At 42.3% G+C, this 27080-nt stretch overlaps 2 long non-coding RNA genes and 1 pseudogene across 4 annotated transcripts in view; 2 read left to right on the top strand and 1 right to left on the bottom strand.

Annotated features, from left to right (window-relative positions):
• The window catches only part of LOC103348693 (LHFPL tetraspan subfamily member 3 protein), a 569591-nt gene that overhangs the window by 279089 nt on the left and 263422 nt on the right, over positions 1–27080 (top strand). The gene's annotated exons all lie outside the window — the stretch shown is intronic.
• LOC149127531 (uncharacterized) overlaps positions 1–27080 on the bottom strand; it is a 67277-nt gene that overhangs the window by 29931 nt on the left and 10266 nt on the right. The window contains exons 2-3 of one of the 2 annotated variants that reach the window (XR_016230987.1): positions 19676–19761; positions 14091–14487 (exon numbers count right to left, since the gene is read on the bottom strand). This is a non-coding gene — a long non-coding RNA (uncharacterized LOC149127531). Of the gene's footprint in view, positions 1–14090; positions 14488–19675; positions 19762–27080 lie in introns of those variants that run through there. The other variant, XR_016230986.1, reaches the window with a different exon arrangement.
• On the top strand, positions 3579–4370 carry LOC100353342 (chromobox protein homolog 1 pseudogene; annotated as a pseudogene).

Below are 27080 nucleotides of genomic sequence, written 5' to 3'. Positions count from 1 at the left end.
ATGAGTGATTCATTGTAAACAATTGGTTTAAGTCACAGCCTGAGAAATCCAGGACCTGCAGTTGGTAATATGGAAACCCAAGAGAGACAATGGTATAGTTCCAGACTGAGTCCAAAGACTTGAGAACCATGGGAGCCAAGGGTGTAAGTTCTAGTCCAAGCCCAAAGCTGGGTGTCTCAGCTCAAAGACAGGCAGAGTGAGAATTCTTTCTTTCCTTCAGTGGGTTAGAGGAGACCCACCTACACCAGGGAGAACAAGCTGATTCACTCAGTCTACTGATTTATATTGCTAATCACATCCAAAAACACTCTCACAGGAGCCCCCAGAAACAGTGTTTAAATAATTGGGCATCCTATAGCCCAGTCAAGTTACCACATAAAATCAGTATTTAGAGGGTTGATGACAAAAAGCAGAGCAGGTCTCTCAAAATGTACATTCAGTTTGAACACGCAGTTTCTAGTTGTAAGAACAACTTTCTTGTCCATATTCTTGGCACTTGCACAGTGTCATGTGCCGACTGAGTCCTATAAAGCCATGAGATGGCATTTTTAAAATAAGAGGAGACAGGAAGAGAGAAAACCAAGCAGTTGTGACATGCCTGGACCAGAAGAGGCAGCCTAGGCTAATGTGGGAGTTGAGGAAATCCCTTGAATGGCAGTGATCAGTGCTGAGTGGTGGTGTTGATAACAGGTAAAACTTATAAAATGAGCATAATGAGTTAGGCAGGCATAGTGATAACACTAACTTTACTTAATTATCAGAGCAACCATATGAGGCATATACTATCATTATCTCTAGTTTACAAATGATAAAACAGATTTCTGGTGGCTACATCCACAGTCAGAGTATTAATCAGTTACAAAGCTGGAATTCCAACCTACCATGTAGCATTGCTGGAAGGAGATAATATCAAAGAATACAGGTAGGGGGAGGAAGGGTTGGGCAGGAAATACACCATGGCCTACTGCATGGACTGCACAGTTTTCTCTTAGCTAATTAGGGGAAGTTTGTGTCTCTTAGAGCAGTTGAAAGTGTCAGAATCCAAGGGCAAACAAGGGGTGCCCCTAGTGTCTAGCTCAACCCAGAAAAGGAGACAGTAAGGGTAGTTGATGCAGCAAATGAAGAAGAGGGAAATGGCAAAAGATAAATAAGTTATCTTTGCTCAATCGTCTCATTCACAAGGTTGTAATTAATTATAGGGGACAAAAAGAAAAGCATAGCATCAAAAGAAGGACAGTTGATTAAGAGAGAAAATACCAACCAAAAAGAAATTTAGGTGGGCTTCTTCTGTGTGTGGTAAGAATAGAATAAGAATAGTTATGGCTGGGGGGGGGGAGCCAATGTAGTCCATAAGCTGTACTTTGGAAATCTATATTCATTAAATAAAAGTTAAAAAAAAAAAGAATAGTTATGGCTTTATGAGTTAAATTCAATTTAATTCATTTGAGGAAGATAATACAGAGATATTGTGTTCACATGATAGGTGATGCCAACCCAAGCTTCCTTATATACTTTGGGCTTTCATGTAGGATCTGGGTGAATGTCATCCACTTCTATGCAACTCCTATGGCTTCTGACACAGCAGTTTCCCTACACTAAGTGCTCCATAAATATTGTCATTCTTTGAAAAGTGAGTTGAATTATTTTCATAACTACTCCCCAGCTATTAGGCAAGAGCCCAATTTTTCTTCTTTCAGAGTTATATGACATGTGCAACATTAAGAGACTTGATTATTTGTGTTTGTAAATTCATGACTAGAGATTAATAATATAGACTTTGTAGTCAAATGTAGTTTTTAATCCCAACTCCTCCACTACTAGCTCTAGGACGCTAAACATGTTATTTAATCCTGCTGAGCCTCAGTTTCCGCATTTGAGTGCAGCTTATTGCCACTTCCAAGGTTGTGAGGACTAAACAAAATGAGTCAAGTATTTTTCTGGTGTCCCAGTGAAGGGAGGTGGGGGGTGGGTGTGTGTATGGATGGGTTGATGGACAGACAGTAGCAAAACAATGAACACCTCAAAAAGAAGTGCATGCACTTAGGAACACCCAAATTGTGAATAAAGGTAAGTTTCATGAATTTTTAGTGCAAATTTGTCTTCCAAATTTTGACTATGGATTTAAAAGCATAAGAAGAGCTCGCAAGGAATGCCCTGTGCTAAGATGGAAAACTTCACACCCCTCAACAGATTGTGTAACTGTGGGCCAATACACAATTATATGGGAGTGTGGTCTGTGAAGGACAATGGCACTGCTTTGATTATGGAGATTGACATTTTCCTGCCTGCACTGCCAACTGATTCTCTTCTTCCTACAGAGGCTGCCTTTGAGAATCTAAATGTTCTGAATTAACCTGTGGCAGTATTCATAGCTCCCCTGTTCCAGAACTGTTTTAAAGATTTTATACATGTATGTATGGATTTAAAAGGCAGAGCTGGGGGTCGCGGGGAGGACAGAGATAGAGAGTGGAGAGAGAGAGAGAATCTTCCATCTACTGGTTCATTCCCCACAGCCAGGGCTGGGTCGAGGTGAAATCAGGAGCCAGGAGCTTCTTCCATGTCTCCCATGTGAGTGGCAGAGACCCAAGCACTTGGGCCATCCTCTGCTGCTTTCCTAGGCACATTAGCATGGAGCTGGATCAGAAATGGAGCAAGCGGGACGTGAAATGGCACCCACATGGCATGTTGGCACAGCAGGCAGCATTTAACCCTTTTTGCCATGCCAGCCCCTCCAGAATTTCATATCAGAGTTTTCCCATGCTGTACTCAGTCTGGTGTTTATCACTGAGAGGTAGGATTGGAGTATTCATTCGAAAACAAATATGCAAGGAATTGAAACAATCACAGTATTTGTAATGAGAATCTCTCCTGAATGCGATTAGGGGTGGATAAGTTATAGGTTAACTTTTACGTTTTTGCTATGTCTTGATTCCCTACAAAAGGACGTTCATGGGCCGGTGCTGCGGCTCACTAGGCTAATCCTCCACCTAGAGGCACCGGCACCCTAGGTTCTAGCCCTGGTTGGGATGCTGAATTCTGTCCCAGTTGCCCCTCTTCCAGGCCAGCTCTCTGCTGTGGCCCGGGAAGGCAGTGGAGAATGGCCCAAGTGCTTGGGCCCTGCACCCCATGGGAGACCAGGAGAAGCACCTGGCTCCTGCCTTCGGATCAGTGCAGTGCGCCGGCTGCAGTGTGCCGGCCGCGGCGGCCATTGGAGGGTGAACCAACGGCACAGGAAGACCTTTCTCTCTCACTGTCCACTCTGCCAGTTAAAAAAAAAAAAAAAAAAAAAAAAAAAAAAGGACGCCCATACTTTTTATCTGGAAGTGAAAATGATCAGCAAACATATCCAGTGCCAAAACATTGCCCTGCTCTTCAAAGATAGTGTCCTGGTTATTTAAAAGCAATCAGCTCAGCAGATGATGGGCAGCAGAGTGTGAGGCTCTTTTGTTCTGCTCAGGGGAGGGCTGGGGCCTGCAGTATGCCACTTCAGTGAGGGGCTCCACTGGGCCGCCCGGCTTGTTGCTTTCTGGGCACCACTCCCCCTGGGGCTGGCCCAACGTGATGCGCAGGTAGCGTGAACCCTGGTTCTTCTCTATCTCTTGGCCACTGCTTTGAGCACCGTCACCCTTTGCACCAGAAAAGGTACAAAGGAGAAAAAGGTACAAAGGAGAAAAAACAAGAAGAAAGTGGAGGAGATGTTAGAAGAGGAGGAAGTGGAATATGTGGTGGAAAAAGTTCTTGAGCGTCGCGTTGTACAGGGCAGAGTGGAGCACCTCCTGAAGTGGAAAGGTTTCCCAGACGAAGACAGTAGTGGGGACCAGGAGAGAATCTGGATTGTCCTGACCTCATTGCTGAGCTTCTGCAGTCACAGGAAACGGCACGAGACCCGGAAGTCAGAGGGAGGCCAGCACAGAGCTGATTCTGAAGATAAGGGAGAAGAGAACAAACCAGAGATGGAGAAAGATGGATCAGAAAAGCCACAAGGCTCTCCCCGGGGTTTGCAGCGGGAAAGGATTATCAGAGCTACAGACTCACGTTCCTGATGAAGTGGGAAAACTGATGAGGCTGACCTGGTCCCTGCCGAGGAAGCCAATGTCAAGAGCCCACAGGTTGTCACTTCCTTTTAGGAGCAAAGGCAGAGGTGGCACTCCTACCACTCAGAGAACGAGAAAAAAAAAAAACAAAAACCAGAATTTACTTTCCTGAGCACCTGTACCTGTCACATCCGACTGGGTTTCAGGTGGGGAGGGAAGAAGTTCTCCTTGTCTCGACACCATAGAGGTGGCTTGAGACGACGTCCTTTGAAGAGCCAGTACAGTTTCCGTGCTCTGCAACAACCTAAGTGCTTTAAGCTGTTCCAAGCTGCATAGTTCACACACCCACCCCAGTGGAGGAGAAGGGGAATAAGTGTTTCAAGGCCACCCATTCTGTGCTTCTTGTTCTGTGCTTTACTGAGAGAAGTGTCTATCAAGGACAAAACTTGCAGAATTGGGTGTGTGGGAAAACAAAAAGATACTGTAGGTCTTCAAAGAGCATCTCCATATCCCACAGCCTTCTTCCCAGTAGTGTTAACTCTGCGTTTTTACAAATAGTGTGTGGTTTTTGGCTATTACTAGTGGGGTGGGAGGGATGGGATAGGAAGAACGGGAAATGGGTTGGATCATTTTGATTACAATTTGGGGCCTGATTGGGGAAATGGTAAAATAGTAGAGAGAACAACTAACTGATGATTTGGTTCTTTGTCCAGGATATTTTACCTTTTCAAAAAAAGGTCACTGACACCATAAATAGGGACTGTGAGAGACTGTTTAAAAGCTGTGAATGCCCGAAACCTGTAAGCCAAGGTGTCTCCTGCCTGAGCCTAACATTGTTCCCCACCAAGGACTAAGCCTGTTCATAAGTCACCAAAGCTGCCATTGGGAGATGGTGACTGGCTGGGGAGGGAGAGTATACACAGGCAGATCTGTCTGTCTTAAAGGTGCTAATTCTTGAAATTAGACAAGGAGACTCTTTTCCAGTTATGAAGTTGTATCAGCTTATTCATCCAAACCACTGATTGAGGTATTGAAGAGGGGGAGAGAGTAGTACAGGAGATGGCAGAGTAGGGAAAGACAAGGACTCGTGCTCTTAAGGTAGCGAATTCTTGAAGCCTCTGGTTTGTTTTGAATTTTGAACTCTGAAACCATGGGTGGCAGGGTTCAGTCACTGACAGCACAAGTTTCATTGAAGCTATTCAAGGGTTGAATGATTTCAGAAACCCTGGTCTCAGGAGAAGACCAAGCATTCATACTAAGGCAGTGGTTTACTTTAAAACACCAGGTTTTTTTATCCCAAGAATTAACTGATACCCAAGATGTTCCATCTTGATTCCTAAGATCCATCAGTTCTTGACATGGTCTAGACCTGCATCTAGAGCTGCATTGTAAAATCTCTGTAGGCATGTATTAGGTTTCTGTGAAAACTTTGTTCAAGTGTAAACTTCATACCACACTGTCAGTTTTTGTCGTAATGAAACTATAGATTTATATAAAATAAAAACAATCAGCTCTAAATGATGCCAGAGCCTCAGAATGCTTAAAACTTGATGCCCAGATGAAAACCCTATAGATATCGTGTCTGATTTCAAAGCAACTTGAAATATTTAAGAATTCTAAGAAGGACAAGAACTTAATTTCTTTGAGTCCAGTTCCTTTCCTGTGTAATTGCAGGTGACTCTCAATGCCTTGTAGCTGCTGCTAACAAGAGACCCAGGGCTTAGAAAACGATGATTCTTTGGCCGGTGCCACAGCTCACTAGGCTAATCCTCTGCCTGTGGCACCAGCACCCTGGGTTCTAGTCCCTGTTGCTCCTCTTCCAGTCCAGCTCTCAACTGTGGCCCGGGAAGGCAGTGGAGGATGGCCCAAGTGCTTGGGCCCTGCACCTGCATAGGAGACCAGGAAGAAGCTCCTGGCTTCGGATCGGCATAGCATTCCGGCCGTAGTGGCAAGGAAGACCTTTCTGTCTCTCACTGTCTAACTCTGCCTGTCAAAAAAAAAAAAAAAGACAAAAGAAAATGATTCTTTGGAAATTACCTCCTCAGAACCACTAGGCAAGCTACAAGTGGCAAATGGGTTGTAAAAGATGGTCTAAGAATTGCCTTATTTATCCCTTCTTGCTTTGCAAACTCACTCTCTCCCAACAACAGCCCCTCCATCTTTCACTCTTCCCCAGCCAGCAGTTGCCTAAGTAACTCCAACTTTCAGAAGTTGCCTAATCATCATGTCCTCTGTGAGTGTCTGACTGCCCTGCCCCTTCCATGGCCCTACTGAAACCATATTAGAGTTGTCAAAAATGGCACTGGACAAGTTCAACAACCTTCTGTGTTTCTCCAGATGTTTCCTAAGTCAAGTATTTCCAGATCTCTGGGTCATTGTGACAGTTGGTTTCCCTTTCATACAAATATTCTAACTTCATGAAGCCCAAAACTTCACGAAGCTCCAAACTTCACGACTATGTGGCTTCAATAATAACTAACTCAGAATAAATGTTTAGGGTTTTCATTGACATAGTCATGATAATGATTCCATAGTTTGTTGAGGACAAAAATCCAGGCCAGCATCTGTTTAGAGGAAATTTGCATTCTCTACACACTGAATCAATTACAGGGCCTGTGACAGCCAAGTAATAGAAAACAAACTCAAAATACCTTGAGCCTTAAGCTTAAACAAGAAACTGAATCATCTCAGTGAACAGGAACTCATTAATGAGACAGCTCCAGACTAGTTAAAACCACAACGTCAAGTTTACCAATGCCCCCAAGTCCCTATTCCACAACTCTTCCAAGTGTCTGCTTTGTCTCTGAGATCAAACAGTAACTGCCCCAGCTCCAGGTGTTGTGTCTCAATAGAACACAGAAGAGAAAAGACATTTTCATCCTGGCTCGTGGCTGCAACATACAATACCCACAACTATACTTTGGTACAATTATGTTTGTAAGTGTAGGAGAAAATGAATAAAGAAATTCTATAATGTAACGAATCATTTCATCCATGCTTTAAAGAGCAGATGTTTGATGAACAGCAGCAACCTTACACGATGTTTATTACTGTGTTCTTTCCAGCATTCACAGAATCTCAACATGGCCCTTTTGGGAAAGCACTGTTCATATAGATGGGGAGATTGAGACACAAAGAGGTCTTATCCAAGGGTTCATGTCTGGGAAGAACTAGAAGGGGTCTGGTTCTGGTGTACATTCTCAAACACCATGCTTTGCTATCTCCAATTGCATTTTTAAGGCTCTGCCTTCTCTTCCAGTTCATTCTATGCTGTTCAATCATGTTGGCTTTGTATTTCTTCACATGTCTTGATTCAAACTGACTTGGGATGTGTCTTATAGTAAAATAACCCAAAGGAACATACGGCTTCTTTTTAAAATGATTCTTATTTTCAGGGAGAGAATACCAATACATGAGGGCATTTTATATATATCTTATATAAAAGAAGGCATTATAGATACACCTATAAAAGAAGCAAGAGTAAATTAAATTCAACAGATTTAGATGATCTAGTCCAAATGAGGAAGCTATGCAATCCAGAAAGGTCACATAATTGGCCAAGCTCCACAACCCCTTAATGGCACAGCTGGGACCAGGATTCAAACACTCAGCTGTATATTTTAGTCAAGTTCAAAATGATGTGCAATACCATCCGTACTAGCAGAGAAGATGTCTGGGATGCTGGGCACATGGGAACTTCAATTTTTCCCCCACCTGGGAAGTATCTGCTAAGGAATCAAATGCAACCATTAGTTGTGGCAGCACCAGGAGCACTGCTCAGGCTTACTGCCTGGCTTTTGGGCTCCATGAGGAAGGACACAGCACCCCACCTTACTGTGGACAGGGTGCAGCCGGAAAGACAGACTATGCAAGTTGACTTTTTTATGTGAATAACTTTCATAGGAATAATTCATAATTTCTCATAGTTACCTACTGAAGTTCTATACCACAACTTAGAGTCTCTTTTGTCACTAATGAAGTTCCTTCTGATACTATTTTTAGGCCAGAGTGTAAACACTGTCCTGTCACCCATCCCATTAGTATCAATGTATCTATATTCCTTGGCAGTTTTGAAACTTTTTAAAACTTTATTAATATAGAGAGAACGGATTTCATGTATTTCATAGGTAAATTTGTAAGATAAGCATATTTCCCTCCTCTTCTTCCTCCCAACCCCCTCCTTCCACTTTTTAATTTTCACAAAGACATAATTTCAATACTCTCTATAATCACAGGATTAATTCATTAACCATAATATTCAATAATAAAAAGTAGGAAGACCACAATTCCACAGGAGTATAAACAAGGGCTGAAAACAGCAATCATATCACAAGATGTGTTTCATTCCTATACATTTTTTATATTCTATATTAACTGCCATATATCAGAGAAAACATGATATTTTCCTTTTGGGGACTGCCTAATTTCACTAAGCACAATGGTTTCCAGTTGCGTCCACTTATTGCAAAAGACAGAATTTCATTCATTTTTATGGCTGAGTAGTACTCTATTTTGCATTTTTTACCAGGTTTTCTTTATCCAATCACCCAATGATGGACATTTGGGTTGATTCCATATCTTAGCTATTATGAACTGAGCTCCAGTGAACATGGGGATACAGATAACTCTTTCATGTGCCGATTTCATTTTGTTTGGGTAAATTTCCAGGATTGGAATGGCTGGGTCATGTGGTAGATCTATTTTCAGATTTCTGAGGAATCTCCATACTGTGTCTTCCATAATGGTTGCACTAGTTTACAATTCCACCAACAGTGTATCAGAGTACCTTTTCCCTCCCTACATCCTAACCAGTGCTTTTTGTATATTATTTTAAAAATATTTCAATGCATTTAACTTAAAAGTTATAAAGAATGGAAGAGAAATCTCCCATCCCCTAGTTCACACCCCAAATGCCAACAACAGTCAGGGCTGGGTCATGCCAAAGCCAGAGGCTAGGAACTCAATCCAGGTCTCCCAGGTGAGTATCTGGGTCCCAAGTACTTGAGCCATCACTGCTACCTCCCAGAGTGCACATTAGCAGAAAGCTGGAATTGAGAGTGGAGCTGGGACTTGAATCCAGGCACTCTGATATGAGATGTGGGCATCCCAAGTGGTGCCTTAACCATTGTGCCAAAGGCCCCTCCCCCTCACAATTGCTTCTTTGTCCCTTCTCTGTACCTCCATTATTTTTCACAGATTCCTTTAACTGACTGTTTTGAAATTTATGCCAGTGATACACTAATGACACGTATCAGCTTACTTAATTTGCTTACTTCAGCATTTTCTTTGCCAGTATGCTCATCACATTTCTTTTGTGTAATTCAATTAAAGATTTTACTTGGTTAATGTTTCACTTGAAACACCCATATCCCATATCAGAGTGACTGAGTTAGAGTCCCAGATCCGCTCCTGATTCCAGCAGGTGATGAATCAAGTGTTTGGAGCCCTGCCACCCATACAAGAGGTCTGGACTGAGTTCCTGGCTCCCGGCTTCAGCCTGGTCCAGACCTGGCTGTGGGAGGCATTTGGGGAGTAAACAGGGGATTCAAGATATTTCTCTTTCTCTCCCTCTGCCTTTCAAACACATTTAAAAAATTTTTTAGGAATTTATTTTTCAGAATGATAAGAATCAGAGATATTCTGATTAATAGGACAATACCATATTCTACTTAGTAGACTATTATTAAACCAGTGTAGTGAGGTATCAATTTTCTAATAAGTCAAATATATTCACTACTTAATGCTCGTTAACTTACTCTTCTTTAGTGGAAAGTGTTAACTGACTCAGGCAGTGTTCTAGATGAACACTGAGAATAGCAGTGTCATGCCCGACCCTCAGGAGTTCACGGTCTACCTGGGGAGCTGTACAGCATCATACACGGTGGCAAGGGTCATACAACATGGGTAACTGCACAGCAGGTACAGAGCTCTCCGGCAAGCCTGTGACCCAGTCTTAGGACAGCAGAGAACCAGGCTAATCTTGTTAAGTATAATTTAATCTTGGACAATTTGGAGGACACTTGCCAGTCTCACTGCGCTTTAGGCTTATCATTAGAAATACACATCACACTACTATATATTTAGAAAAGTGCTTATTAAGAGTCTCCGAGGGAGTCACCATTTGACCCAGCAGTTAAGATGGTGCTTGGGAATCTCATATCAGCATGCCTGGCTCAAGCCCTAGCTCTGCGCCTGATTCGAGCTTTCTGCTAAGGATGCAGTGGTGCTGGCTCAAGTGGCTTGGTCCCTGTCACCCATATGGGACACCTGTATGGGTTCCTGACTCCTGGCTCCAGCCTGGCCATTATAGGCATGTGGGGAGGCAGCCAACACACAGGAGATCCCTATCTCTTTCATTGTCTGCCTCAAACACATAAATGAACAAGTAGGAGTTTTACAGGGAAAAATGATGAATAAGCCCTTTGGTCTGTATACTGTTAACATAGTTTTGTTTCCACCTTTGCTCTTGCTTCACTGTCAAACTGTACAACTTTTGCTTCAATTTTCACCATTTATCACTGCCTGACAATCTATGCCTTCTCTCTTCAAGTCTGATTCTTTGAGTACTTTCATAAATCAACATCCATTTCATTTTTGCTGGTACTCCTTATCAGTTTTAACCTGTTTCATGCCCTTGCCTAGCCTCCAACTCAGTCCTCCAGCATACACAGCACCTCCAGCCTAATAGAAATACTCCACTATCTTTAGTGTAGCACTTCCCCCTAGGAGCTTCCATTTCTAGGGAAGCAATGGCACAGAGTTCTCTAACTCAGCATGAAGGATATATTTTCCTTATTATTTATTCACTTATTCACTCACTCATTTGGAAAGGTGAGAGGCAGACAGAGCCAGAGAGGGATTCCATCCACTGGTTCATTCCCTGAATTACTGCAGCCAGGCTGAAACCAGAAGCCAGGAACTCCATCCAGGGCTCCCACATGGGTGGCAGGGGCACAAGTACTTGAACCATCCTCCAACCTGTGGATCTGTCCCTAGATTTTCCACCCATAAACCTTGAGGTCTCTGCCACCAACCCTCAATGAATGAGATATGGTCCTGCAAGCTGATTCTGTGGTTCTTGATGTCTATTTGAACTGAATTTGTTCTCACTTATGGGTTAGTGGGAAACCCTAACATTCAGTGAGAGAAATTTCACTGAAAGAACTTGCCTCTCCAGAAACAAGCCTGCCCGCCCATGCCGTTTTCAGCCTGGCCTTTTCCTCAGAACACAGTGCTAATAGGTGATCTCTCAGAGTTAGCACATTTGCGAGCTCAATTACTGCCCACTCCACTGGGCTCGCGCGAAAGCAGCAGCTGGCACTGGACTACATGCCCAAGGTCACACAAGAGTGTGCTGGGCAGGAGGAGCCCCAGAGCTTCCAACAGAGGGGCAGGGACCGACACCTCTGCCCCCAGGGAGTGGGCAGATCACTTGCTCTGTGGCCATCCATGGAGGTAAAGACACACTAGCAAATTGCTGTCAGTCTCACAACAGGGTCACAACTGGCTTTTCAGCTGTACCTGTAACAACTGATAGTTGTACCTGTAACTAGGAAAGAAGTCCACAGTGTGAGCACCCCCAACTCCAGTTCTCTGATATTATCATGTAATTGTGAACAGGAAGAAGAGCAAAAGAGATGACCCCTCCACTGATCAACAGAGGTGACAAAATCTTAACTTTATTACCACGTTGAGCTTAAGGTTCCAGGAGAGATCAAGCTGGGCTGCTCACGGCCCCTCTTCCAGCCTTTTAGTACTTCTACTGACAAAAACCTCACCTTCCACTCGCAAAAACCATGTTTCCCACCCCACAAAATAAAGCACATGTGCTTATGATTTATTCAATGCCCCCTTTTCCCCTAATGATTCTAATATGTGAATCACTGGTAGGTTCACCTCGGCAACAAATGCAGCCCTTGGGCTGGGGCTGTTGCCAGGAGGGCATGTGGGCTGTGTGGAGTCTCTGTACTTTTGCATAATTTTGCTATGAACTTGAATCTGCTCTCAAATAACAAAAAAAAAAAAAAAACTCAATGTCAACTCATGTCTGTTTATTTTTCAGGGAATTTTTGGAAACTGAGAATCTACCACCCACCCCCCCCAAAAAAAAAGAAATTGGTATCAGCAAACTTTATGATCAATGATGAAAGACTGAAAACATTTGTTATTCCATGTCTATCATGGTCAGTTGCACCCAAGAGTTGAATAAAATGTTAGAATCTCTTCTTGTTCTCCTTTCTTTTAACAATTACATAATAAAACTAAAGGAGGTATGGGAGACACTTTGAAGACAGAAAACACAAGGTATCACTCCTCTTTCTGCAGTCCTACTGTGCTTATTACTGCTTCTGGGGTCTTGCCTGGATGTTTGTCTCCAGGACTATGGAACTGAGACATGCCAAAGTTTGCTCATAGACCATAAACCAATTCCCTCTATTTCTACTTAGCATGGCATCAACACAATAAGGAATCCCTCTGGGTATAGTACATTGTGTTTCCAGGGATGTCTTCGGCACTATCTTCCATCCCACCTTTTCTTTAAGATTTATTTATTCATTTAAAAAAGAGAGGGGCCAACGCCGTGGCTCACTTGGTTGATCCTCCGCCTGCGGCTCCAGCATCCCATATGGGTGCCAGGTTCTAGTCCCGGTTGTTCCTCTTCCAATCCAGCTCTCTGCTGTGGCCCGGGAAGGCAGTGGAGGATGGCCCAAGTGCTTGGGTCCCTGCACCCGCATAGGAGACCAGGAAGAAGCACCCGGCTCCTGGCCGTAGCAGCTGTTTGGGAAGTGAACCAACGGAAGGAAGACCTTTTTCTCTGTTTATAACTACCTGTCAAAAAAAATTTCTTCCTTAAAAATAAAAATTCGAGAGAGAGAGAGATCTTAACCTGCTGGTTCACTCCACAGATAACTGCAACAGCCAGTGCTAGGTGAGGCTGAAGTAAAGAGTCAGGAGCTTCCAGGACTCCCACATGGGTGGCAGGGGCCCAAACACTTGGGCCATCTTCTGCTGCTTTTCCCAAGCCATTATCAGGGAGCTGGATCAGAAGTGGAGCAGCTGGAACATGAACTGGTTCTCATATGGGATGCTAGAGTTGCATTCTATGGCTTTACCCACTGTGCCTCAGCACTGTCCCCTCACATTTTTTTTAAATATTGAGCTATAATTCATATATCATAGAATTCACCTATTTAATGATCTTTGATAGATCTAAAGGTGTAAACACCTCAATTGGCTTTAGAGCATTGTCATCACCCCCCAAATCCTCATATCTGTATCACTCCTCATTTCCCCTCCACCATCTTCACCCCATGTCTAAGAAATCTTCAGATTGCTGTCTGTTGTCTGTTCCAGACCTATCATGTAAATTCCATCACACAGGATGTGGTTTTGAGTGACTGACACATTCACAACCATCTCTTCAAAGTAACCCTGCTTTCTGATCATTCCTATTTTTGCATATGTATTGTTATTTTTATATGTATATAGCAGAAAAGAGGTCATTATTTTGAATTATTTTCAAGAAAGGGAATGATGGATTGATGAATAAATGGATGGATGGAGAGAAGGAGGGAGAGTAATTTTCTTTAAGGGTTCATTTAACGGTGTCCTTTGAACTAAAAAATTGAAGTATTACAGAAAGTACCAGGGTGAGATTTAAATGGGTATCCTTTCCTTATTTCTTCCCCTAGTGGAAAACCTGGAGTACGCCTTTGGTTTCTTATGTGTATAAGGTATCTATTCAGGCATATAGAGAATTCATTAAAGAGCAAAAGGAGAATAAATCTGGCCTCAGGTTTTAAAAAAAGAACTTTCTGGTTATGTGGACATTAATCACTGAAATGGCTTATGGATTAAAAAACAAAAAGCATTGTGTTCTCACTTCCATAAAGATTAAGAAAAAAATATTCAATTCTGCATCCATCTTCCCACTGTGGTTTAGGTGACACCTGTCTATGAGCGATCTGTAGGGGGCCCTTCCCCTTCTAATGTATTAGAGCGTCTTTGCACATCACGTACAGTCAGACAAGCGCCTCCCCGACATCATCCTTGCATTGTGTCTCCACCTGCATAGCTTTAACTGCATGCATTTATTCGAGATACACTAATTACATTAAACACAATGTCCTCTGTGGAGCAAAATATGTAAAAAGGTATCCTTTCATTCTGAATTCATTATGACATCCATTCTCAAAACAATGACTGTAATTACATGTGGCATCTTAGAGGCCTATCCCAGAAAACAGTCAGCTTCGACAACAAAACAATTTGGCCTTTTTGTTCTATGAGCAAACTCCTGTGTGTCTCAGTTCCACAGTCCTGGAGACAAGCATTTGGGCACGAAGCAGCAGCAGCAATAAGCAGAAGACCCCAGTAGACAGAGGCATTAGGCTGGGCATTTTCTACCTCCTTTCCCAGGCCTCCTCTGACTGTGGCTCTCCCCACGTGAGCCCTACAGGAAAGGCAGGACCACAACACCTAATTGTTAGTCTTCCTGTTGAGACCAAAATCTTCAAGATGAGTACAAGCCTCCTTTTCCCACCGGCTGTCCTCTACCTCCAAATGATAAAAAGAAAAAGAAAAAGAAAATAGCAAACTCTGCTGTCACTTAGAGGTCAACTCAAGAACTTTTTGCCAACTTTTTACCACGTCCCCCAAGTCTTTCACACACCAAGTATGAGCTCACCATCGAAATACAATCCGAGTTATCCACTTATCAATGGCGTTTGAAACATCCACGTCCAGTGCTGAAACTTCTTCAAAGTTTCCAAAGCAACACCCCAGCCAGCCAGCTGTCATCCTCCCTCCCCTGCCCTGCCAGAGGCAACTTGCCTGACAGCCCTTAATAAGTACCACTGTCACACTTGGCATATATTCAGCAAGAATAAACAGCACGATGAACTGTAGTCATTCCTTTCATAGAAATAAGACAGTAATATTATGGGGAAAACATCCTTGGAGCCCATGCAATTTTTCATTTAAATCAAAATATGGACCAGCTCCAGGGCCTAACATTTGAGGCGTGAGTGCCTACTTCCTCACGTGATTGCTTTCTGGAGAGGGTGGTGTATATATAACTCATTATCAACCCAGACACTTCGTGGCAGGCTCTGAGCAACAGACTTCCTGCCTCCAGAGTCCAGCTGTTCACAGCTACAAGTGTGGATATCAGGGCAGGAGGTTTCAAACTTGCTTTCTCTACTGTTACTTTCCTAAATAAGAATCTGCAAAGAAGCTGAAGTGCCCAGGTATGCATGCATATCTTTTCTTTCTCCTTTAATAATGAGAATAATTAATAATGACTCAGCTTCATTCCTCACTTTTATGACCCGCTGCATAGAAACCTGGAGTCCCTGATCCAGTATACAGATATATGGACTTTGGGCTTCTTGCTATCTAGACATTATAGGGGACAAAAAGGATTTTTACATTACAAAGTACTGACATGCTTTGGTTGGGAACATCCAGAGATCAAGTTATCTAACTTAGGATGGAAAATCCCTCCTGCTGCTCTTGTAACCAAATTATGGGGTATGGGTTGTCATGGTGATGAGACGTCTTTAGAAGGAAACAGTAGATCCTGTAATGCTGAACACAGCTGTGGCAAGCAGGTTCACCCACAGTCTTTCTTTGGATGTTTCCTTCTTAGAACTGGTGTAAACAAGGGCCTATTATATTCCCATATTCTGCTACTATGCATCTTGAAGTCAACCACATCATCTGATACTCTTTTGATTTGACAAATGAAAATTACATATACTCATGGTATCCAGCACAATATTTTGATATATGTATATATTGTGTAATGTCTAAATGAAGCTATTAACATATCCATTACCTCATTTGCTTACCATTTTCTTATAAGGAGACCAATTAAAATCTAAGCCCTTAGAAATTTAATACAGTACATTGTTATTAAGTATAGTCATCATTTCATACAATAGATAACCAATTTATTGTTCATGTTTAACTCAAGTTTTGTACCCTTTGGTCAACATGACCCCAAACACTTCCTCCCTAAGTCCAAGAACCACCATTCTATTCTCTGCTTCTATAAGTTTGTCTTTTTGGATCCCACATGTCAGTAAGATCACAGGGTAATTATGCTTCTGTGACTGTCTTATTTCTCTTATCATACACATACACATTTATATATATATATATTTACATATTCTTTATCCATCTTAGAAACTTGGGTTGATCCAAGACTTTGGCTACTGAGATCACCTGTTATTCTTCCTATCAAACTGATCTTTGGTTCCCTCATAATCACTTTGGCCCTAAGGAGCTTTGACAGTCATAAGGGAGAGCCTTGCCCCAGGAAAGGTATGTAATTTCTAAGTATTAGAATCGATGGTCTTAAATGCATCTGTATGTTTTCGCAACTGCCCAGAATAAATCAGAATTAGGTCTGCTATTAAGCTGGTGTTCCAGTACAAAGACCCTCTAATTTTGCTAGGCTCTCACAAAGATACACAATAAACTAGAAATAGAGTTTAGCACCTAGAACAGTTCCTTGCATATTGTAGCTGCTTTGTCCTGAGAATTTGCAACTAGAACTCTGAACTTCTAAAAGCTGACCTATATTAAGCTGCTAGGCTATATTTATTCCAAAGTGCTGGGATAGAGTTATTGAAAAAAATCTGACATGCTCACTATGCCATTGACTATTGTCCTCACAATGAATGAAATCTGGTGAGCACTATAACCATGAAATATCCATACCAGTTATCTATAATCCAGTGAAGATGGCAGATTTGTGACCCTTTTCATCAAGAAATGTAGGGGATCTAACATTCCTTAGAGGTCAAAAGAAACTGTTAGCACACGAACTCTAAATGCTTTGGATAGAGATGCTTAGGAAGCAAGCAGAGGGGAACACAGGCCTAAGCTGTTGGTGGCCCCTCTCATGTCCACTGAAGATCAAATACACATGGCCCATTCCTTCCACCAATGCTGATAATTTTGTGTGGATGTTGAGTCCCACTGGAGGTAAGGTTGTATTAGATGCATTAGCAGCAAACCTAAAATAGAACAGTACTTTATTGCTGCTCCTACTACCCTCGACTAAGCCTTCCCTAAATTAGTGCCATGCTCAGCAAAGTTAAAGCACCAGGAATAAAAACACAGTGGGGCCCTAGCATGCATAATTCTCAGGTACTGGTAAATCAAGTTGCCAAATTTGACAAACAAAAAGTTAAATGCTTAATGGTTTTATCTGACGAATACCCTTGGGGGGATATCAGTGATGATATAAATAACACTTTGAGTTTGTGTTGTTGGAATACTAGATTTGGTTAATGAATCTTCACTTTCAATCACACAGCAGTTTATTACAAGTGCCCAAAATACTATATTATTTATAACCACCACCAGTGTTTTCTGAGCTTCAGAAGTAGATTATTAAGGGTTGGGAGGGCAAGAGGAGAGATTCATATTACTGAGATTCCCTAGAGCTATACAACTTGGGCTTTACTGGCTAAAATTAAATGTACCTTTTTAGGGTTTTTCTGTGTAACTTTAAAGTTTAATTTGTTTTTAAAGAGATGAAGAACTGACTCTAACTCTCATTCATTACAAGTTTCAGCTTTGGACATTTAGGCCAGAATTTTTGGAAACTACACCTTAAATGAAATGTTTCCCAATGCCAGATATGAGGCAGGCTTCTTAAGTCCAAGACCTCAAAGACTCAAAATTGGGCAAATCAAACTTGAAAGTAAGATACCTGGGAAACACTCTTTGCCTAGGTGTCTGAAAATACTGCTTTCTGTCAAATCTCTTCTGGATTCTATTCCTTTTGTAGTTGTGATATACCCGTTTGGGAGACCAAAAATATATTGTGTTACCAGGCGATGACTTGAAAAGTCCTTCTTTGTGAGTCAGTGTTCTTCCTTACTTTTTCTGGCTTTTGTCCTCGCTCCTCACTGCCCTGTACACTCAATGAAGGATGCTGCCTAAGACACTGCTAATTGGTGAGCTCTAGCATGGAGCTAAAGGCTGACGAGGGACCAGCAGCTCTCTCCATATTGCACCTATGCACACCTTCCTGCAAAGTGAGCTGCTGGCTTGGTCACTCTTCATAATTCTGTTCCCCCCCCCCCACTCCCCAGAATTTTGTGGCTCCACAGTTCAAAACTATTTACTGTGTTTTTCTTTATTTTTATTTTTGACAAATAGAGAGTTCTCATCTGCTAGTTCTTTGCCCACAACACCTAGGGCTGTGCCAGGCCTAAGCCAAGAAAGAACCAAATACCCAATCCAGATCTCCCATATGGTTGGCAGGGACCAAACTACTAGAACTTTCCTTGCTGTCACCTAGAGTCTGCGTGATCAGGAATCTGGAGCCACTGGCCATAGCTGCTATCAAATCCAGGTATTTTAATGTTAGGGCAAGGGAGTCTTATCACCAGCCGCACATCTGCCCCTTTGTTTCTGAAGGGCTCAAGCCAGTGTTGAGCAGCTTGAAGTTTTCATAGCACACGTAGCAGCATCTGGGTGTCTTTCTCAGAAGTCTTCGGCACATTTCTCTTACCTGCCAATCCCCCTGCCTCCAGGGAAGCTGGTTAGCAGGCTTTCTGTTATCTGACATTTGTGCATTTCCAACCCTGCAGAGCTAATGCTACACCAAGCCTGGCTTCAGTGCTTCTGGAGTGACTGTTCCAGCTCACTGCTCGTGACTCAGACTTGCCAAATGATGCATAAAATGTGTTGACAAAACTATTTAAGAATCTATTTACAGCAACTACAGCCAGTGCATGTCCCAATCACACTGGCCTCCACTCTGCAACCTTTAATCGACTCCTCAGCTTGAGACGGTGATGATACATTGGGTGGGGTTCAGTTCTGACCACTCCACTATGCTTAAGCAGGAAATTTAGAAACCAGACCATGTGCCTTTTTTTAAGGTTACATATGCCTCAAGGGTATGGATCTTTCTTTGCCCAATTTTTATTTTCTTGTGGAAGTTGTCAGCCTATCATTTGTCAAAGAACTGACAAAGCACTAAAGGTCCAAGCTGTCCCTAGTCACTCAGCTCCATCTCAGCAAAAAGCCTCCAGGGAGCCTAGCTCCAGGTCCTTCAAAGAAGAAATGCAGGAGAAATGAAAGACAAAACCCCTGCTTTGAAACACTTGTAACTTAATAGCAGAATGTCAACACACTTACAAAAGAAATTCCAAACATAAAATTCACTTTTTATATTGCATATATATGCTATAGCCACAAAAGTACCAGGAGCATACACAGGACAAGTGAGCAAGTAACTGTGATAAGCTTCATCTACAGAAACATTTCAGAGAAGTTTAATGATAAGCCAGGTTTGTAAGGAGTGAGACTGGCTCAGAGATGGAAACAAACATTCAATTAACAGCTAGTCACGTGCAAAAAAAAAGTGAATTGACATGAAAAGATAGGTCACCTTGTGGAGCAAAGCATCCAGGTTTGGCTGGATTAGAAAATTCTGGCAGGCAAAAAATGCGAACACAGATTTCTGAGACAGAGTAATGTAGGGACTGCCGATTGGTAACATGAACCATCAGGCACAGATGTTGATTCTAGCAGCACAGCACCCAATGATCCAGTGTAGGGGAACGTTTCATTGCTTTGTTTTGGATTTGCCAAGTGTTGTGGAGACAACTTACACATTTTTCCAACCTGGTACTAGTTCTTTAATATGGCCCTTGTATGTCGGTGGAAGTCCAAGTAGGGCAGAGAAACCGCACAGGACCTTGAACAGAGAAAGGTACATCAATATATTTTTTAAGGTTTAACCATCATTTATAATAAGGGACTAGAGATTGATTATCTAGCAAAAAAAAAAAAGAGCACTAAAGAAAGAATGTTAGAAATAAGGTGCATCTATTACCCTTAAGACTCAAGGTGTCCAAGGAAGAAACCATCTCCCATCCCCTATGACCGAGATCCAGAGCTTACTGCAGCGGGAAGTGCTATGACTCACTGAAGGGCAGAACGATCATTTTGGTGCCATGCTGGTGGAATATGATGAAAAATCTGCCCTTTAGAACTTGCTGGAAACCTGCTCTTGGGTTCCAGGCAAAGCTGCTAAAAAGGTGTCACATCTCCTGCAATGTCTCTGCAAACTCTCCAATGACACAGTTTAATGGCATTTTAGCTGACAAAGGAAATGCACTAAAAAGGCCCAGCCATATTTTGGCAGAGTAGGCAATGAAGTATGAATTTAAAGCTGAGGACAGAGATTGATAACCCTCACGCCTTGCCTTCTTGTTTCCTGAGTTTACCAATATCCTCTTTCATCTTCAAATAGAAAAGCATGTTCAATATGCTTTTCTAACTATTTAGCTATGTCCCAACCATGCAGTTCCAACCTGTACCCCTACACACGTGCATACACACACACACACACACATCCAGGCAGGCAGGCAGGCAGGCACTTGGAAGGAACATGGCCCACATTAGAGAATCAGTATTCGAAACCAATATTCAGTGTGACTATCGATCATCTCTTCATGTAAAGGAGGGAATGTTTATCATGTTTGTGAAAAAGACTGAGTTGGAGGCCAATTAGTTTCCCGTCAGTAAATTGTGAGCCCACAATCTGTTCTGAACCCCGAAAAATCAAATGGAATCCATTGGTAGGTTCAAAACAGGAGATATATTGACCTGGTCTTTGTGTGCAGAGACTTGGCTGCATCCCAAATATTGCATTCAATTCTAGTCACCTGCTTTTAACAAAGACAATGAACTGTAGCCCTTCTACAAGAAGATATGTAGAGGCTGAGAATAGGCAAAGGACCTGGGAAGAGCCTCATGAAAAAGAAGGGTGGAAAATACTTGTGTTTGGCATTGAAAGACCCTTTCAACTCACTCTGTCATCCCAGAGGGTGGACAAGGAACCACCAGGACTAAGTTATGGTGTGGAAAATAGATTTGACCTAAGGAGATTCTCAACATCAGCAGTATTGGGGAACACAGGCAGCTGCTTTAGGAGACAGCAAGTCACTTCTAGGATAAGGGCGACACACATTTTTTTTTTTGAGTGAAAATCTGTGAATAGGCCAAGGTAGCCCTGCTTATCTCAACATTACTGCAGAGAGACAAGGTTCCAACTTTATATTTAATCCATCTTCTATGTTATTTGTGCCTAGTAAGATCACACTTATTTTAGGAAAAAAACAGTGGAGACACCTCTAAATCCTGCTTTTTCTCTTTAGGCAGCAATATATGTTAACATCCCTGTTGCAGAGACCCAAATCATTAAATTCCAGCACATAATTAAGTTGCACAGGACCATTACTAATACCACTATCTGAATATGCCCTTCAGGGTATAGCCATTATTATTATAATAAAAGGAAAGGATTTGATGGGTTTAAACTATTATGTGAATTCTTAGCCTAAAAACTATTACAAGGAATAATAATGTAACATGAAGCAATTTCCAATATATAGCTATTATGAAATAACCTGATGACATTTTTAAGAGGTAAATGATGTTCAGAAATCTAAGGGAAGAAACAAATAAGAATAAGATAATAGATTTTTTAAATAACAATTAAAAATAAGAATACTTGAAAGCTTAAAATAGCATAACCACTTTTTTTCCCACTAGGAAAAAATCTCTTGGAATAGAGAGCCAAAAAGAGATACGATCAGTGAGGAGGTAAGAACATGGAGTGCAATTCCAGAATGTCCAACATCCAATTAATAGAGTGACAGAAAAAAAAGAACTAAAAAGACAACAAGGGGAGCTAGTGCTTGTGGCTTAGCAAGTGAAACAGCATCCCATATGGGTGCCAGTTCAAGTCCCAGCTGCATCACTTCCGACCTGGTTCTCAGCTATGGCCTGGGAAAACAAAAGAAGGCCCAAGACCTTGGATCCCTGCACCCGCGTGGGAAACCCAGAAGGGGCTCCTGGATTCTGCCTTCAGATTGGTGCAGACTGGCCATTGCGGCCATCTAGGGAGTCAACCAGCAGATAAAGACCTCTGTCTCTGCCTCTGCCTCTCTGTGGTTCTTCCTTTCAAATAAATAAATAAATCTTAAAAAAAAAAAAAAACGCAAGGAAGAAATTTAATAAATGAAAAGAATTTCCTAGTACTGGATGATATCAATATCTAGCTTGAAATGTCAATGAATGAATGAGTGGACTCATCACAATGAAATAACAATACTGGGGAGAAAGGATTCTAAAAGCTTCTGGAAAGAGCAAAGGGACAGGCCTGGCACTGTGGCATAGTAGGCTAAGCCTTGACCTGCAGTGCCAGTTTGAGTCCTGGCTGCTCCTCTTCTGATCCAGCTCTCTGCTTATAGCCTGGGAAAGCAGCAGCAGAAGGCACAAATGCTGGGGCCCCTGCACCCACATGGGAGACCCAGAGGAAGCTCCTGGCTTCGGATGGGCCCAGTTCCAGCCATTGCTGCTATTTGGGGGATTGAAGCCATGGACAGAAGACCTTCTGCCTCTCCCCCCTCTCGGTAACCCTACGTATCAAGTAAATAAAACTTTTCTAAAAAAAAAAAAAAAAAGCAATAGAAACAAAATGCAAAGAGCAGCGGATTTGACAACAGCAACATTGGAAACTAGAAGGCAAATCTTGAACATTGTCTTCATGACACTAAGAGACCATGACCTTCAACCTGAAATCCTGGATCCATGCAGACTGTTGCACAAACATAAAGGCAGGAAAAAAGATGCATCTCTGTGTGCCACTGCTCAAGAAATGACGAAATGACTCAAGAATGTGCAAAACCAAAGGGAGAAAACCAGGACCGAGGAAGACAAGGGAGGACCAAGCACAGGACAGAAGTGAAGGAGACTGCTGGTGCGAGAGTGCGAGGAACCCCAGCAGGGCAGCGCAGCCCCAGGCCAGAGCACAGCCAGTCAGGGATGGAGCTGAAAAACTGAAAGAGTCCAGGGAGGATGTCTCCCAGGTGGGGAAGGAAATGAAGTCAATCGAAGCGTTGACCATGTAGAAATCACATCAAGAGGCATTTTACAGAGCAGTGGCAGGTTGTGAGAAGACTTAACACATGTCCCCTGACCAAAAAACCTAATAAAAGAAAAAGCAAAGGCCAATTAACCCTAGCAACAATAAAACCCAATTCAAGACAGGAAACAATCATATTAAGTTTCTAGCTCAGCAATAAACAATCTTTACATAGTCATTATAATGAAACTCTGAATATGTATGGACTGAACCAAAAGCTGAAACATAATTATGGTGGGAGGAAGGGAGAAATATTCACTTATTGTAAAGGAAGTTAGGAGCCTTTTAAAATAGTGTCTAGCAATATAGACTTGTGGAAGTGACTACCAAAAGGAGCAGCTCAAAGAACTGAAAGGGGTTACTAACCCTGAGAGCTAGCACAAAGATGTGGTAGGTGGGATAGAAGAGACTGCATTGTTTTCTAATGACAAAAGCTTTAGCACTATTTTATCTTGTTAAACTACATGCTGGAAATTTTTATCCTATCATTTGATTTTTAAAAAGTAAAATATATAAAATTCTTTATTTCACGTACAGGAAAATACTTTGAGGGTGACAGAAAATGTTTTCAATGTGATGCAATTCAGACTACAGTTTGGCTCTTGGAAGGAAAGAAAAGCTTTATGTCAGTGATTAATACGTACTTTTTTATATGCCAGATTTGGGTGGGAAGATAACATTAGTTAACATAAAAAAAAAAATGCTACCAAATAACTACTCTGAACTGGACCTTTGGGAACGTGCTTGAATTTTCCGTGTGTTTGAACTCCTCATTCTGTGATCCTTTAGCAGTGCGAAGGAGTTGGGAAAGGTACTGCGGGATCTAAGCAGACCGAGGAGGATCCCTCAGCTCCCCCAGTATTGGTATCTGTCATGTCATCGCCCTTCCTGCCCCTCACACAGGACACAGGGCTTTCTGCAGAGCCACAGTGCTTGGGCCTTCATCTGTCCCATTTTCCTTGAGGTAACCTTGAGAATCAGAGCGGACTTATTCTGGAGAAAGGGTGACATCTAAGGCAGATGTTTCTCCTTCATGGAAATCTCCCTTTTCTGAACAGTGTGAGGGTTTCCCTGTGGTCAGTCACTCGCGTGGATACGCTTTGTCAGTGAAACCACAGGCCAGATTCCTTCTTAAGCTGAGCAGGGAAAGCTATGTGGGAGAGGAGAAATAAATGGAGAAATTATGGACCTTTATAATCTCTCCATTTATTTCTCCTCTCCCACATAGCTAAAATGTCGACAAAACCAGCCATTCAGCATCTTCCGATTAGGTTCTATTAGAACACTTAAGTGTTTATAGATGTAGCACAAAGACTTCCTCAAAAATGGGATGGACATCTGTTCTCTGGACCTCATCTCAGTGTTGCAGTAGTGCAAACACAGTGGAAAACAACTGCATTCCACACCCAGACCTAATAAAACAGACACTCGGGATGATAAATCTTAAGGATGTGCTCTTAAAGACTCCTTGGGAGCAATATTTAAATTGCTTCATACTGAAATTTTCTACGAGCCTGGAGCTTCCAAGTTTCACAAATTGGTTCATTTTCTACTCCTCCCCTAGAGTAATCTGGTTCTTCTGAAATAAATATGGCAGAGGAAAAATATAAGAACGTTTCCCATTGAAAATGTTTATTTTACTCCCTCGTCCAATTTCCACAGCCCATTATGTCGAACGTTCACAAAAATGAAGTTTCTGCTCTGATTTCTCTTCTTTCTCTTGTTAGAGATAAAAGGAGGATGTTTTTCCTCCACGCAGAAGTAAAATCCACTTCCTACTCTCTTCTCCCATACCTTCCCATAACCAGAACAGATGGACACACACAGAGAGAGAAGGATAGAGAGACAGAGAGAGAGAGATCAGACAAGACTGGAGAGCACCCTGCTCCCGTATGCTGCCAGATGGAATTCTGATTCTGAAGGGGTCTCCTGCACCAGCTTGCATTCAAAATCTTCAGAGTATTGAACCTGGGGCACACATTTAGCCTAGCAGTAAGACAACCACATCAAACATTGGACTAACTGGCTTCAGGTCCTGGCTGTGGCTCCCTGCTCCAGCTTCCTGCTAATGCAGACCCCAACAGGCAGCAAGTGATGATTGTTCCTGTCACCCACACAGGAGACCTGGATTGAGTTCCCAGCTCCAGCCCCTCCGTTGTTGGGGACATCTAGGCAGTCAAACAGCAGATGAGAGCTTGCTTTCTCCAACTTGCAAGATAAAAAGATTATCATACTACAACCAGCACCTGTTTCTTGAGCTATTGATTTGTTGTTGGGGTTTTTTTTTACTTCGAGGGGCAGAGCCACAGAGAAGCGGACAAGCTGAGGGGTGCTCCCATCACTGGTTCACTCCCTAAATTCCCACAGTGGAATGGTCTGGGCAGGGAAAGCTAGGAGTTGGAAACTCAATCCGGGTCTCCCTTGTGGGGGACAGGAACTCAATCACTTAAGCCTTCACCGCCACCTCCCAGGGTCTGCATTAGCAGGAAGCTGGAGCCAGAAGCTGGGGTAGGGAACTGAGCCCAGGTGCTCTGACATATAGGATACAGGCATCTTAACTGGTATCTTAACCACAAAGCCTAACACTTTCCCTCCTTGGCATTTGTTAATTGTGTAATATATAGCGATTTTCCCGTGTCTCCAGTTTTATGAAGTTAAAACTTATCCCCTTTTTAGTCTAACTTCAGTGATATTTAGCCAAAGGGTTTATTATTAGCTCTTTAAGATGTTTTTCAAGTAGACTCAGCTTTGTCTCTATTCTGCAGAGAAGACATGAATCTGTGCAAGAATCTGGAGCCTAAACTTCTGATAAAATTGACTTATTGGGGAGGCACTGAACCACTGAATTTCCATGGAGGTGTTAGTCTCTCCTGTCAGTGCAGCCTCGAATCCTTCATCTGCCTCTCTGCAGGTGGGCAGCCCTTCTGGTCTTTTTATCCTTCCAATTCCTTCTCTACCAAGATTCCACGCAGGAAATAAAGAGGTGCTCTAAAAAACCCTTCTGTGAGCCTTCCTATAAGTTCCTGAAGCCTCCTTAAGCCTCAATTCTGTCCTTTTTAAGATGGAGTAATCATAGTAGTTATCTCACATGGCTTTTCTTAGGATGAAATAACCCGTAGTATCATTATTACTCAACCCCTACGTCTGCTACTATAGGGTCTGATATACATATGTAGTTGCATTATAATCCTTTCATAGAGATTTTCTTGAATGTTTCCTAGAAATTTCTGCATGTACCTTTGCAGATTCCAAAGTAAAACTAGAGCATAAAGAAATTGCGTGCCCCATCGAGGGCTCTAGGTCAGTGGAGCTTAGCTCTGGCTGCACATTCAGTCACCTGGAGAGCTTTACAAACTATTGATGCTAGGATCCCACCCCCAGGGGCATGAAGCCATTTGATCTGGGATGAAGCCTGGACCTTTTAAGAACTCCTCAAGTGATTCTAAATGGGCAACCAATGCTGATGCATTTCTTTCTGTTTAGATTCAGGCCACCAGAGCAAAATCCAACAGAGGACCCTGTCTTCCCTGCACAGCATGTAAGAATGCAAGCGTAGTCCACTCACAAAGGAACTCCCCCACCCTTTGTGGTAGCGTGCCAGGATGTTTGGGATTGGCTACTGAACCTGGTCTGATCCAGGAGGAACCCTGAGAAAGCGATTACTTATCCACTATGCTAATGGAGTTCAAATCCAAGCATCAGTAATGGATCTCAAATACTAGCTCTTTGTTGAGTATTACTGGCACTAGGAAATTGTAGCCATTGATAAATATTTCCCATTCCTGAATTTAGAAGAATCAAAATACTTTGTCATTGATTTCATAGATCAGTCAAAATACTAATTATCAAGTTTCTCCCTCATCACCAGATACATATTTCAATGATGCAACCATAAAGTATGATCACCACTCCTAAGTCTTTTTCGGTTACAAAAAGTTGATTTTTTATAGAAATCTTTCATTTAATAAATATAACTTTCATAAGTACAATTTTTGGATTACAGTGTTTTTCCCCCATACCTGCCCTCACACCCCCAAACCATCCCACCTCCTACTCCCTCTCATCCAATCTTCATTAAGATT

The sequence above is a fragment of the Oryctolagus cuniculus genome, chromosome 3, assembly GCF_051225735.1.
Source record: "Oryctolagus cuniculus isolate XC-2025 breed Fujian yellow rabbit chromosome 3, ASM5122573v1, whole genome shotgun sequence".
NCBI classification, from domain to species: domain Eukaryota; kingdom Metazoa; phylum Chordata; class Mammalia; order Lagomorpha; family Leporidae; genus Oryctolagus; species Oryctolagus cuniculus.
This window is presented reverse-complemented; position numbering and strand designations above follow the sequence as displayed.